Source organism: Mytilus galloprovincialis, chromosome 13 (assembly GCF_965363235.1).
Source record: "Mytilus galloprovincialis chromosome 13, xbMytGall1.hap1.1, whole genome shotgun sequence".
NCBI lineage: Eukaryota > Metazoa > Mollusca > Bivalvia > Mytilida > Mytilidae > Mytilus > Mytilus galloprovincialis.
The window spans coordinates 16,198,478-16,211,813 of NC_134850.1; the positions used below are offsets into that span (position 1 = coordinate 16,198,478).

Here is a 13,336-nt window from a genome sequence, read left to right on the forward strand (position 1 = left end):
ATTCACTTTCTTCAGATTTTTCCTACACGAAAACTATCAAATGTACTCCCAGAAGCTACAGAACTAGCAAGAAACGTTTATTTACAGCACGTTTGAAAATACCATTAAATATTAATTATATTTTTCTACATGAAAATATCTTATGTTCACTAGAAGCGACAGAACTAGCAAGAAACGTTTATTTACAGCCCGTTTGAAAATACCATTAAATATTTATTACATATTTGTATATGAAAATATCGTATGTTCACTAGAAGCGACATAACTAGCAAGAAACGTTTATTTACAGCCCGTTTGAAAATACCATTAAATATTTATTACATATTTGTATATGAAAATATCGTATGTTCACTAGAAGCGACAAAACTAGCAAGAAACGTTTATTTACAGCACGTTTGAAAATACCATTAAATATTAATTATATTTTTCTACATGAAAATAGTTTATGTTCCACCAGAAGCGACAAAACTAACAAAACGCTAAATTACACCACGATTAGAAATACTGTTGAAACTTCATTTATTTTATAACAGATCAGTGATTTATCCCCTTTGTTATACTTTTTGCACTGTTTTCCAAGGTAAATTTGAACAAATAACTTTAGTCAGCTATTTATATGAACTTGCAGAATAAGTGCACACAAAAAATAAACAAAGTAGGAAAAACAATCAAGAATAGAAAATACAGGAGAAGATAAATTACATTTTTATACAGAATAAAGAATAACGATCAAAATGGTAAAATAATAGAGAGAAAATGTATGACAAGTTTGAAAATAGAGAAATTACAGACGTTCTTCCAGATCCTCTATTATGTAGCCAATTGACAATTATTCCATCGAGCTCGCATCCATTTGGTACGTCTATCAACCATCTACATATGTGCGTCAAACAAATATACACATTATATATATAAATTGACATTTGTTTTCGGTGTCTTATCTGATAACGATTATGTAATTATACATGTATCTTGAGTGACGATTATGAGAAAGCAAATCTTCAATTTGTTAAAATAACGAATTCTTTATACTTTATGATAATTGTTAGTTTTAATAGACGTCTAAGAATACCGTTTAAAGTCTATTATATCCATGATTAAGAACAGGGCCCGTATGCATAAAGCTACTTAAGTTAAGATTTTCCTTAGTAAACACTTAAGTTAAGGAAACTCCGCCCTTTTTATCTAAGTGGTATGCATAAAAAATCTTAAACTAAGTATTTCCTAAGTAAAATCTTAGTTGTTTTAAGTCACGCCCACAAAACTTAAGTGGTATGCATAAAACTCCTTATACTAAGGAAACGCCTAAGATAACACTTAAGTCTAAGGTACCTATAGAGCTTCCTTAAATTTTCAAAAATAGTTAAAGATCAATCGAAAGTATGCGTTTTTTGCAGATCATTAATAGGTTACCTACAATTAAATTGATTAATAACTATATCAGTAATGAATACTAATTATTCGTTCATGTATTGCTAAATATTAACGATCATCGTAATTTTGTTCAAATCACGTATAATCAACAAATCAAGAGATAACAGTGGGTAGTTATATACAATTTCCCATATCTCGTGTTATACCGCAAAGTACTCAGTTTTTATACTCATGTAATTCATGGTTCTACGTGCACGTTTTAATTTTTTTTTTAATGAACCGCTGGGGGATCATTTGTAACCGTAAGTTAAAACAAAATTAAGGAATGAAGAGAGGGCATGCAAAGCCACATTTTTTATATCATGTGTTTGTGGGTTTTTTTTTGGGGGGGGGATGGGGGATCATTTGAATTTTCAATTTAGTTTTATTTTAAAGATGTAGGGCATACCCTATTTTTTTTCACTTTACAGGAACAAAATCAAAAAGTTTTAAGACCTACCCAGGGTAGATTTTCTTTCATAAAAAAGGGAGGGGGATGTGGACATGGACCTCCATTTTGTTTAAACAATAAGTTAATTGTTTATGGAACCACTGTTACGGCAGTCAGAAGTCCACACTCCTACACCCCTATGGAATTCGAAATTTATATAAGATCATATAAGTTATTTATGATACCCGGCTTACTCGTATCAAATTATCTTTTTATATTTCCTTATATATTCAATGAGATATATTGCGGCATCGAAAATATTGCTAAGTACGTTAATATGTTGAGAATATACTTACTGTAATAATTTGGTTTAGTAAAGATTGTAGGACTTTTGAAAAATGCCCTAGTTTGTATATGGATTCCTGGAAAAAAATTCTACCCTCCCCCTTTTTTGTTGTAAAAGGGGAGTGATAAAAATGTGAATTTCACATCAAAATAGATTTTTTCAAACCATAAGCAAATGTAAGCAAGGGGTCTGGAAAGAGAGATGTCAGTGCATAATAAGCTGAACTATTATAGTAAACATTTTATTGAAAAAAGTGTATAATGATTTGTTTTGTAAAATGATTTGCTTACAATGATACTCTTAGTCTTGTGCTACGCCACTGAAACCTTGATCATGTATTGTTAGAGTTTAAAACATATTGTTGTATCCAGAAAATATTACACCTATTAAAAGATGATTAAAGATTAAGAAGAGGAAAGTCTTGGATTACCGAAATATTCTCCTCCAATGCTCATCCGTCAAAACACCAACCTTAAAAAGCGTTGTCTTATATGCGCCAATTGTTGATCATTATACTATACTGAGTGCCAATGAAAACGCAACACTTGGTTTTTCAAAAATAAAATTTATATTAGAAATGATAATCTTTCAAAATAAATTGTTCTTGAAAATTAACAATTTTAACAATAGATCGATGTCAAACAAAAATGTTTCATTGTCACCTTTCGGGCAAAATTGGTAAACGAAACATCCAATGTCGAATCATCAACTCACAGTCATAACAAAAAATGTTACAACCCCGTGGTACAGCGAAATCTCGACAGCGCCGTGGAAATGATCATCCCGGACGTTTAATGTGATCCCAAGGAATGTTATTCCACTTGTCCCGCAAAGCAAACTCAAGCTGCTTTTATGATATTGGTGGTGGTTTTCATCGTCTCAACCATGTCAAATCTGATGCAAAATTTGCTCGATCGGGCCAAAATCCGGCGAAAAGCATGACTATTGGCCAAGGCGGGTGCCAAATGTCTATGTAACCACCACTGACGGTTTTTGGTACATAATGAATGATTTTTGGTCTACAGAATTCGATGTTTACGCCAGACGGCCGTTTAGATGTCACTACGGGAAGACTGTGGTGCGCTTTAACAATTTCTGCGCAAATGGTGCTTTACTGAAATTGCTCCAAAGGTTCTAATGTGACCACCATTGAACTCTCGTGACCTTTGGACAGCCATCAGAGTCGATATTCGATATGTTAAAGACCAAATGTATCGGTCTTGCTGAGCGTTTCTTGCTTTTTGTACCCCGGGATGTGGCTTATCATTAAATGATCAATTTTGGTTGAATTTGTGGATGATTTGGGTTATTGTAGAGGCTACAACTTCAGTCTTCTCGTTATTGTATGCTGTGAAGGGCTTCATTGGATCATGCCCAAAACTGCATGTCGCTGGTTCTCAGAAAGTCCTGGCATTTACTCAGGTGTTTATTGCAGTTTCTTTACAATGGGGGCGGGAAAATTCATGACATTAGCCAAGCTTTAAATGACAAATTCGTGAAAATGGTGCGTATGTCGAAAAGCGGTGAACTCGGTTTATGTCCATTCAAAATAACCCTTACTTCGCATTTGTTCCAAAAATCACTCAACCGTAAAGTTGTCGATAATTGTCTTAAAAGTCATTTTCAACCAACTATACAAAGTTCTAATATAAATAAAATAAAAGTTATAAGATTTTTTGAAAAACAAAAGTTTGCGTTTTCATTGGCACTCAGTATAATATGTTATGGTTCTATTGAATTGTTTTACATGTATACCAATATCAATTTAACCCCACTCTTTAAAATAAAAGCATGCATTGATCAACAAATTTAAATAATCATAACAAACTTTTACACGGGTGAGTACATGTGATGAGCTAGTATATATCATACGGTAATTAGAGAAAGGTTCCGATTTAAGTATTCCTTAGTTAAGTGAAGACTTAAGTAAGTTTATGCATACCACTTAAGAATTTTACTTAACTAAGGAAATTCTTAGTGAAATCTAAGTTTAAGGAATACTTAAGTTAAGATGTTTTATGCATACGGCCCCTGCAGCTGAGCTTATAACGGGTCCGTTGTCGTTATGATTTTCCTTTCTAGATTCAAAATAGACCTTAACGAAATGTGTTAGTCAGCATGAATGTTCTTATTTTTTCAAAGTCGTTTGAGATTACCAATGAAAGTCTACTGTATGATTTAAGATTGATTTCAATGCTTAACCCTCGTGTTTATGCTACACACCACTGGTTTCCAGGTAAAATTGGGCGTAAATTATATCAAAAGTAGTCGGTATATTAAACAGATTATGATATTGGGTACACGTCAACAGCAAATAGACGAAAAACATAAATGTTCAATTGAGTTCGCCTTCACGTGGAATATCGTTCAATCAATCAAACACACAGAACCTCGTCTATTTTTCACTTTCCCTTTGGTAAATATACTTTATAAAAAGGCAATTACTTTCCGTGATAAAATGTTTTATAATGTATGTAAGATTTTTCTTCAAATAAATCCCTTTGTAAGACTGTGAACTCAAACTGCACAAAATAGAAGTTATTAGAGTTGATCATACTAAAAGCGTCAAACATTTTACTGTGAAAACCACGTCCTTCAATAGATTGATATTTTTTTCAACACCTTGTGTTTTAATTGGTTTTATTTGCTTCCTTGTTTCATGTAAGATTTTAATTTAGATAAGTGTCTATTATACAATATGTCAATATTTTCCATCGTACAGAGTCTGAAGGTTGTGATTAAACTTGTAAGAAATCACCAAAGGTCTGCCTACTAAACCTGATTTGGTTTATAGTAACTTCCGGTAAGAAGATACTATGGAACTATGGGTATTGATGCTGAGTAAGAAATTTTCACTTCATATTTTTCAGCTTTTAAATTACGAAATGAATTGACATCTTTTGAAGTTTCGTTATGACGATTTGTTCCATTTACGTATCTTCAGAGTACATTTTAGTACTCATTCCCTGACGATACATTTTAATTTTTATTTATGCATGACATTTCAGTCAATATCAAATGATGAAATACATAATGGTAATATACTTTATTGCGTGTAACCTCTTGCTGCATAACAACGTTTGAACCATTCTTAACCTTGCGCGTAACACCTCAATGGTATTCATCTATCTACCTATATATATATAATATCATATCTTGTAAGCGCGAATAACATAGCCTACTGCCATCTATGTACTTTAATAAAGTTTCAAATTGACGAGCTTAAAACAGTCATATTTTTTTAAGGTCTTAAATCAAATGTTTACTGGCTGTGTATTTTATGTATGTCTGTATTTCTTCTCTAGAAAACATTTTATGTTTGTATAAGTTCAGTTCGAAATTCTGTTTTAAAAGTACACATTTATCCGATATCAACTTTCTTTTCGTTTGACTGAAAAACAGATTTTCATTTTGGCTTACGTAAATGTCTATACAGTTGTACTATTAAAAACTAGATTCGCTGATCACCGATGGCACTAGACTGGAAATATGTGTAATATTATCTCGTGTTTTCTTTTTTAAAAGGATGATCGGTATATATTTCCCTTAAATAGAAAATAGAATGTTTTCTTAAACTTTGCCAAGATCACGGTTTCATGTGTGTTTGTTTTTTTCAAACGTAATAAAAAGTATGGTTCACAGTGCTATTTTTCAAGATACAAGTCGTTCCAAATTACCCAAATTTGTATAAATTATTCATAAAAAAGTACATTTTTGTGAATAAAAGGAAATCTACGAATTAGAATTTAGAAAAAAATCAGGTGGAAGTCTAAATGTGAAAATAACTTATTATGATGATACGGTGGAAACTATAAGTTGCCTTTACACAACCAAATAGGGGGATCGGTATCCCTTTTTTTTTGGTACTTTTTGGCAACAACATACGGATTATGCATACTTTATAAAAGTTACAATTTTGCTTCGGAATTGTGATTTACGTATCGATTTTAATAATTAAAACAAATCAAAGACAAAAACATAATAAACATAAAACATACACTGTTAGATTCAAGTACTAACATAACATATAAAACAAAAATGCCCACCATAATATAAAAGGTCGATACAAAAAAGAACCATTGTAAAACACTAAATTAAAAAATAAATAGCAATCTAGGTTAATAGCATGCAAAACAAGCAAAAATCCTAAAAAGGTATACAAACAAAATGCATTAAAAGTTTATACAAAACTACATAAACTAGTAAAAACCCGTAAGAGAGAAAGGAAAAAGTCTGATTAAAAGGCAATGCGATTAAAATGAGTTTTTAGTTTAGATTTAAAACACTCTAAGGACTTGCATTGTCTTAAACTGTCCGGGAGATTATTCCAAAGAGATGCCGCTGCCAAATCGAATTGTCTTTCACCGTATGTCTTTGTCCGCACTTTTGGAACTGTAAGTAGTTTAGTTGAGCTTGAACGCAGAGATCGGTTTGGTACGTGCAAATTGACCAGTTTCTGAATGTAAGCAGGACCAACGCCATTCAAAGCGCAGTACACATAAGTAAGTATTTTTAATTGTGGTCTGTATTGGACGGGTAACCAATGTAAATCGGCAAGTATCGGCGTAATATGTTCATGTTTTTTCTTGTCCTGGTGATAAGACGAGCTGCTGTATTTTGTACTTTTTGTAATCTGTTCATCGTAGTCTTGTTAATACCGTTCAGCAGAATATTCCCATAATCAAGTCTGGATGCAACTAGACTGTTCACTAGTGCCTTGCAAGCGGATGTTGTTATAAATCTGCGAATACGTCCAATGTTACTGATATAAAAATGACAAGATTTTACTATGGTAGAAACTTGCCGTTCCATCGTAAGGTGTTGATCAAAGTGTACACCTAGGTTTTTCACGCAGGATACACTACTTATCACTGTATAACCGACTTTGAGTTGGAGATTTGGTACACTTGCTTTTAGATGTTTCGGTGTGAATATGATAAGTTCGGTTTTATCTTAAATTAAGTTTTAGCATATTTGTTGACATCCATGAACTAATGTCGGAAAGACACAATTCAAGTTTTGAAGGCCGTACGGTTACCTCTATATAACCTTTATGTAATTTGGTCTCTGCTGGATGATGGTTGTCTCATCGAAACATACCACATCTTCTTATTTTCATATCCAAGACATGCACTTAATATCTGTCTAAAAACATTATATAAGGACCCGGTTGAAACGCAAGCTGCAGTTTTTTTTTTTTAAAGATACTAGATACTGTCTGAGTTTAGGTTAGGATTTTAACCTGTTGTTCAGTGGTTGTCGTTTGTTGATGTAGTTCGTAAGTGTTTCTCCTTTCTCATTTTTATATATTAAGTTTGACTGTTGGTTTGCATGTTTGAATGGTTTTACACTAGTCATGTTTGGGGCTCTTTATGGGTTGTTGTTTGGTTTGATCCAATGCGCCGTGCTGAGGGCTTTACTTTGACCTACAATGTTTTACTGTTTACAAATTCTGACCTTAACAGAGATTTGCTTCATTGGCACTCATACCACATCTTCTTATATCTAGTAATAATTTGATGTTGCCAATTGAGGTTTTACTGTTCAATTTTCAGAATGTTATAATTACAAGAAAAACTACTTACGCAATATGTCTTCCAGATCTTTTATCTGATGTTCCAACTGTACTATAACGTAGTCACTGTAACTACAAATAAGAGGAAATTAAATAAAATATTGTGATGTAACAGAACTATATTCTATAGAAATGCATCTCTCTTTTAACAATCGTTTTGTCAGTCAAGTTAAACTTTTATGGTAAATAGGCAAGAGTAATTATGGCATTACAAGTGCATGTAATTAAAAAAAAATACAGACACGCATAACACTAGAAAATCACCAATGTCATCTTAAAAAGTAGAAATGTACTCTGTCGTCAGCACAGATGTGCGGTGTCATCAGTAAATTGGTCGAGGAAAGAGGGATATTTTGGCTCCATATACTAGTACATAGGCAATATGTTTGACGGTCTTTAAATATCAGCTGTTTTTGTACGAGCCGACATGGTTGAAATGAAGAAAGTTAAGATGGGATATGAATGGTTAATTAAACAATTTTTTTAAAGAATCAAATTACGTAGATGGTTAGAAACTACTTCATAACTGTATCCTTAACTTCAGCGAACATTTCTCTCGTTTCGAACCGACCACAACATAAACCTATTATGTAATAAACACTTATTGTCCATCTTCCATAATTTTATATTTTGACCTGCTCATCTAGACCCTTACATATTGATTCCTGTAGCATGGACGCGTACCCTACGCCTCCTACTATTTTAAAACCTGTCTGTGAAAAAGCTTTGCGTTGTCACAATGTATTTCACGCATAACTTTAACAAGTTCTTATATTAACAATTATTGCAATCGCTTTTCCATGTTAAGAGCAATTTCATTGCCCAGCAAATTCCAACATTAATTGAACAAATCAATTTGCTGATGTAATTACCAATATATAGAACAATGAATTTAAGAAATTTTAAAACCTTGAAATGACTTCATGGCACGAATCAAACCTTAACCAATAACTATTTTATAATATTTCAAATACCAAATTTTATTCCGTCAGAGTAACTTAACCGTATAAGAAAAAGATAAATGTCATGGCAATTCCACTACTGATTCCCCAAATTATTATTGCTGATTTTTTTGTTTGACGCGAAGGGAACATTCTATTTCAAATTTGCGGATAATCAAGACTAAAAGATCTATATCCGTCTTGGATCTAGAATGAACGTGTCTTATAAATGTTTCTTTAGCGGGTATTAACAACATGTTTAACAGAATTGGGCCGACAGATGAAGAAAACCGGCAGATAAAAGTTTGTCATTATATATAGGCAATAACTGTTTATTGTCTTTAAATATCAGCTGTATTTGTACGAGGCTAGGAAACAAGGTGTATGCGAGCTTAAGCGAGCTAATACACCTGTTTCGAGCCGAGTACAAATACAGCTGATATTTAAAGACACTAAACAGTTATTGTCTTTATCCTGCAATTAATTCTGTATATTATTTGTGTTTGAAAGACACAAAAACACATATTTTGCATTTATTTTCGATTTGAAATCCATTGAGGCCCGTGTAGTAATACGATATGTAGTAATCACACATGCAGCAGAAGACGGGTTCGTAAAAAAAGAATCTCGAATGGTCTACAATAATACATCGCTCAAGGTGAATAATTATCTATTTTAACATAACAAATAATTTCAACAGTAAAAACAAATAATAAAACATTGTCCAACTTGAGACAGGAGTGTACGAGTTGTCCTACGCTTCAGACTCGACATTCACTAAAATGCATGCTGAAATTGACATGATTGTTTTTGTTACACAATCATACACATTCAAGTTTTGAAATTGGTAGTTGTCATCGTAGAAAAGACTGCTGTTCATGTGTGTATGTTATCAGAAAATTGGTGTGATTCTTATTGCTCAAAAGAAATGTTTCAAAACAAACAGATTGTATAAAAATAATCGTTACTTCGCAATTGATACGTCATTGGAATGCGACTCCTATACACATTCTGAGATCTCGTAGGTTCATACAATACTCAGTCCGGCAGTGGGCGGAGCTTTTAAGCGATATCTGTAGGGCTGTATCTGTATAGTAGAACACCCAATTGCAGGATAAATGTATTTACCTGTTCAATTAGCAATCACTTCAATACCTGGCAAGCCTTAAGAAAAATCGTCAGTTTCTCATTCAAAGGCAGCTGCTGCTTTCAAGGACAACTAATGGTCTTATGACATTACAATATGATCAAGATAAGCAATTTGTTGAAGAATTCGTAATTTCAGCATGCGAAAAAGGGTCATAAATCTAATAATTTAGTCTGTTCTCAACAAATATTTCATGAACAATATCTGTACCTTGTGGCAACAATTTTCGGAAAGAAAAAAAAGTGACTTGATTCATTCTGCGATATTTGCACCGTTAAGAATTATGATATATAAGGCGGAATTTGCACGGAATCAAAGACATGAAATAACAATTAAAATATGCTTAGGTGATATTAAAAAAGAAAAGGAATTGATCTAAATTCTGATAAAAAGACTAACATGACTTTGTCTGTTTTTTCCTTACTTTGTTTTTTAAACCACCCAAAAGAAAAATCAAACGACGAATACCATGTAGACATTCCACTACACAGAACCAACGAGCTTTCTTGGTGTTAACACATATATTAACAATATATTCGATTATGTGTGACAGTTCTGTCGGGACTATGCAAACATCAGTTGATAATAATACATGCTCCAAATAAAAATAATAATGGAAATTGGAAATATGGCGAAGAGACTACAACCCGACTAAAGAGAAGAAAACACCCGAAGGCCATCAATGAGTCTTCAACCCACTATGACTTATGTTATATTAAAATACACGTGCAAGACAAAATTAATAGTTGTGTTGTTCCTGTATCGCTGTAAATTGCTACAATAGTGCAAGGAACCTACATAGCTATTATAAATGTACCAGATCAAGGACATTCTTCTTAATGTGTATGTGTTTATATTTCGTCGAGATGTCAAAATTAGCCGATTGTTATCAATTTCTTTATAAATTGCTCATTACAAATAAGACGCAGAAGATCAATTTGCTAAACGAATAATTTTAAAGTCACTGCAATAGCATGTGATGTACTTCGTTAATTTACAGCAAGCCTCAAGCACATGGTAATCTATGGAAAATATATGTTATTTTCGTTTGACGGGAATAACCTTTAGTTTAAGGAAGTTACATTTTAAATGAGCAAAGCGCTTAAAGGGATAAATTTAGGGAATAAATATACGCCGTCAAGGTCCACCCGAATTGTTAACAGCTTTCTGAATAACGCCGAAAATCTGTGCTTCATTGATATGTTGATAATGTTTGATTTGAATATTTTTTGACACGATAGATCGAATCAAGGGTTGGAAAACAAGTGAGAGAGGCACTATGAGTTATAAATTCAGTCAATAGACATGCAAACAATATAAAAGGACCTCAATCAGATTGGGGAGGGTTTGTGCTCCATATGTTGGTAGATAATGTTTGCAATGAATATGTTTTGATAAAATGGCTCAAATCCAGGGTTAATTTTTTTTTTCAAATGTTGAATGACTGAAAGTATCTGATTCCCAAGGTAAACCAGTTATACATTAAATTCATACATGTAAGATTGCAATACCGTAAATGAGAGATTAGTTAGTCAATGCTCTTTACACAATTTTATGATACAGACGTAATTTTGCTTTGTTATACATAAAGGCTTTGCGTGCATTTATGAAAATGGTTAAAGCAAACCAATCAGTGATTTTGAAGAGTGCTGTCTTTTTACATATTACTTCCTCCTTAAGTTTACAATATTGTTTATACAAACAATGGTTGATGCAATCCGTGTGTGGATTCGCTTGTCAAACGGAATCGACCGGGTTTAGACGATTGGTTTATACATGTGCCTTTTTTCCGTGTGCCTAATTTGAAATCTTTGAATTCAATAGAAAAAGAGACAAATAGCTGCTTGGGGTCTAGTTACAAATAGTATATGCATATCCATTACATAATGAAAAGATCATAAAGACATGACTATCATTGATTTATACTTAATCATCGAGCTGAATCGAATTTTACCGTGGAGACTCATAATGTAACATACAGAAGGAAATAGTATATCTCTATTGGACCCATTGCTATGACTCCAAGCCGATCCGATCCGTCTTTGTTTCTTAATTTTCTTATATAAGAATTATTGTTTCTTATTTCAGTGTTCCTTCCAGATTACAATAAAATTGTAAAGACATAATAGTTCGCGCTTTGATGTCATCAGGGACGTACGCACGATCTCCGGCAGTCGAAAAGAGCATGGTACCAAGATATAACGAGCAGTTACATATATAGACAACGTCAATTATCAAGAAGAAATAGACAGTTTCTACTATAACAACAGATTCCCGTTGTTGATTGCACTGCAATCTGTACCATATGTTTATTTTACTTGTAATGGGATTTCCTCGTCTAGAAATCTGTCCATAGAGACCATTCATAAGGCTTAACAATATGTGTCATATCAATACAAAGATATTCTCAGGAGGAAAAGAAAGTAAGTCAAACCGACCGCTAGAATTAGACATAACACGCAGAGTGTTAAACGCTTAGCCTAGAAATTTCTCAAAGCAGATTAATTTCACTCAGAATAAGCGCAATCTATAAATGAGGTGCATTTATTTCTTATTTATACTTTTTACCAGGATGCAAAAGAAAGATTGACATTAAAAAATGCGAAGATTAGTATGTATTACTACGACTGTCTATAGTCTTTTTTGCCCATGGGAGTTGCAAATTGAGAAGATAATTAAATGTACAAATGTATATAATTTCTATCAATGTGTGACGGGATTACTTCCTTCAATAGAATATACTGATCAAGCCGTAAGCGGTTGACCTGCGTAAGTGAGTGCTATTTTTAGTTAAGCTCATTTTGGTAAGAGCGCTAACCGCTGACTTGTATCACAGAAAAACAGGGTTCGAGTTCATTTGGTAAGAGCGCTGACCGCTGACTTGTATCACAGATGTACAGAGTTCGAGTTCCGCAGGGTGATACTTCACATGATAAATTCAAAATAATAAACAAGTTATTCGTAGTGGCCGTGTTTTGATGGTTTTTGTAGTCTATTAAACTAATATGGTCAACTTTGCGGTAAAAAGTAATGTCGGTGATTCATATTATTTATATCGTGTATCATTAAGACATACAGATTGTTTATCACGATACACATAACAGTCACGCTGTACAGTATATAACGCATCGTTCTTGGCTTTAATATGACGTCCATGTTAATATCGGTGGAGGAACCGGTTTACTCAGAGAGAACCAAAACCCTTTAGTAGAAAAACTATCTATCATATAGTCAATACAGGCACCTTACCGAACCGACGTTCGAACTCAATCGTGTTATCAATGTAAATAAACGACTACCAAAGTGCCTCGGCTATATTAAGAATTCAAAGAATGACACTAGTCAGACAAATCTATCAAACATCAATGAAATAAGTTTTCAACTTTTACATCAATAAAACAACATTCCAAGCAAGTTTTTTGTTCTCTTTCTAACTGTTTCCTTGTGTGCATGTCGCAATACTAGTGGTGCTGCATATGAAAACATGAAAATTTCGACTTCACACGTGGCAAGTGCCTGCGAC

General features: G+C 33.1%; 1 protein-coding gene across 1 annotated transcript in view; it reads right to left on the reverse strand.

Annotated features, from left to right (window-relative positions):
• The window catches only part of LOC143056366 (QRFP-like peptide receptor), a 46,185-nt gene that overhangs the window by 18,165 nt on the left and 14,684 nt on the right, over positions 1 to 13,336 (reverse strand). The window contains exon 2 of the mRNA XM_076229454.1: positions 7,736 to 7,797. The gene's annotated coding sequence lies outside the window, so the exon portion shown is untranslated. The remainder of the gene's footprint in view (positions 1 to 7,735; positions 7,798 to 13,336) is intronic.